We start from the raw sequence: 2,704 nt of genomic DNA, 5'->3' as shown, positions 1-2,704 counted from the left end.
TGCGCCAGCGGGTCGATCTGGATGGGTTAATAAACCCTTATTGTCTATAAAACAGCTGACACATATTGAGCAGAATTTGCACACTTGGAATATTTGAGAAATGATTGGACTTGGCAGGTTTGTTGCAAATTTTAATGGGGGTTCATCACTCAGGCGCCAGCTTTCAATCCATCCTTCCTGCAGCTCAAAATATGGAAATGTGAATTACTTTGCCTGTTTTTTATTGTATACGTTTCGATAAATAGTTTTCAAAACATATTTACGTCGGAATGGTTTCAGAATGTATCACTTGTTTCTAATCAAATATAGGCCGGGAGGAAATGATCTTGTCCTAATTTTCATTTTGCTCTTAGGGAGAGAAAGTCATCAACATCCTATCTGCATGATACACACACTGGCAATTGTAGTGCCGCTGCCAGGCCGGTGGCATGTCGAGCTTGCCAAAAAACAGATGTTCCTGCTAGACTAATACATTTCTCAGCGTGACACTTTTGTCGGGGCTACATTGCAGCTCGGAAACCTGCATGGTGATGAGCGCACACTATTTTACATCTATCTGAAATTAGGCATATAATAAAGAAAGCAAAACTGTATCTGCTTCTATGGACGCCCAGGACACGAGAGTCTGGTGCTTCTAATGCAAATTTGTGTTCGATGTCCCCGGTCGGTCGCCGCAGTTCTTTATCTACAAACCGGATGAATTCCTATGACTTCCCCGATAGGTGTCTTCACGGACATGGGTAAGACAAGTTTTATGGTGGTGCAATTTAAAGATGGCTTATAAGATTATACATGACTTTCAGATGGCTTATACTGGGGTCCAAAGTCCCTGTTGTCATGTAAGAAATAAGATTTTACGCTGTGTCTTGGAAACTTCAAGTTACACTTCTAGGTTTACAACTAGGGTTGAGCCGATCTTGAGATTTTAGGATCGATTTTAAAATCCGATTTCCGATTGTTTTCCAGCCGATCCCGATCTTGAAATTTGCTGGGTCGCTGATCGGGTTCAGATCTTTTCCGAACCCTAGTCAATGCTTCTCTATGGGAAAAGTCACTTTTCGGGATGAGACGATCTTGAGATTTCAAAATCTGATTTCCGATCATTTTCCAGTCGATCGCAATCGTGACATTTGCTCGATCGCTGATCAGGTTCAGATCTTTTCCGAACCCGATCGCTCAACCCTAGTCAATGCTTCTCTATGGGAAAAGTCACTTTTTGATATGAGATGATCTTGAGATTTCAAAATCCAATTTTTGATCATTTTCCAGCCAATCCCGATCGTGATTGTGAAATTTGCTCGATCGCCAATCGGGATCCGATCTTTTCCAAATCCGATCGCTCAACCCTATTTACAAGTCAAAGAGATCATAGCGAGATCGCAGCAGGACGTTAAAAACATAAGCGTCCTGCTCGATCTGGCCATGGATTTCATGGCTCTGGATTCCTTTCTGATTAGGAACATGTATCTGGGCTTAACCAGTAGCGGAAAGCCCCGATGTTATGCCGATACCCTGATCAGCATCCCGACACGGGAATCCACGGCCAGAAAAAGGTGTAAAGTGGAATTCCTCTTCATTGTCCACTGAGTGGACTTAAACTATGTACTGTTCACTGTGCCTTGAAAGTGGCCAAAAAGTGCCTCAACTCATCTTAACTTCTTGCCACGTTTTTAAAGGTGCAGTAATCTAGGCAGGCCAGGATGAGGATTCCCCGAGCCACCAGATTTAATACAAGTCACTCCAGAAAACTGAAATGAGGTATACCACGAATCTATGCCAGTTCCTGACTGATGTAGATTTTGGTTCAGGAATACATACATGTGCAAGGAGGACACGGAGGAATTTGGAGCTGATTTTCAAAATTTCAATATAAGCTCCAAATTCTGTCTGAAATCTGCCTCCACTGCAATGGCTTTTTTCTGCTAGCTTATTTTTTTCAACTAGCAGAAAAAAAGAAGTGTCTTGCTGTGAGGGAATTGCAATAGGAGCAATTCCACAGTAGCTGCTGGTGAACCCTGGGGAGAGGGGTACAATAGACAGTGAGTCCTAAGCTGAATTCCCACCACTGTCCCTTCCTGCTTGCCAGTCCTATCCTAAGCAATAGGCGGCAACTGGTCGACGGGCCCTTCCTATATAAGTGACAACAAAGAACGCAGACAAGACAAACAACAACAAAGGGAAGGTCAGCTAGCCAAGGGTCCAGTAACAGTCGGGCAATGTAGTACAGAATCAAAATCCAAGAGAGTAGTCAAAGGGTAATCCAGAGGTCAGTAATAGAGCTTAGCAGGGACAAAGTCACAATAGTCACTTCTATGAGGGCTGATCTCCAGTATATAGGAAGCCCAAGACCCGCCCTAGGATTGATTGGAAGACAGGCTGTCAATCACACAGGGAAGGCTAGAATTAACTATTTGATGGACATAGGGAACAAGGTGCAGGAGACTGGTGTGGTGGAAATTCAATACAAAGATAGAGCAGTGTTCACACAGTGCAGCGAAAAAAACACTAAGCAAGGAATCAAACTAAACTCACCTCCTGCGCCTCAGCGTGCGAGCGGAGGGTGGGGCAGAGACTCGAACAGGCCAAGATGTTACACCTGCAATGAAAGTGAGACAGATTTCGAAACAGCTTATCAGAATCCAAATAAACTCCCCAAATCTGCTTCACATTCCTGAATTTTCTGCCTGACAAATTTGGCGTCAAC

Source organism: Leptodactylus fuscus, chromosome 3 (genome assembly GCF_031893055.1).
Source record: "Leptodactylus fuscus isolate aLepFus1 chromosome 3, aLepFus1.hap2, whole genome shotgun sequence".
In the NCBI taxonomy this organism is placed as follows: domain Eukaryota; kingdom Metazoa; phylum Chordata; class Amphibia; order Anura; family Leptodactylidae; genus Leptodactylus; species Leptodactylus fuscus.
The sequence above is the reverse complement of the archived record's forward strand: the minus strand, read 5'-3'. Positions refer to the sequence as shown.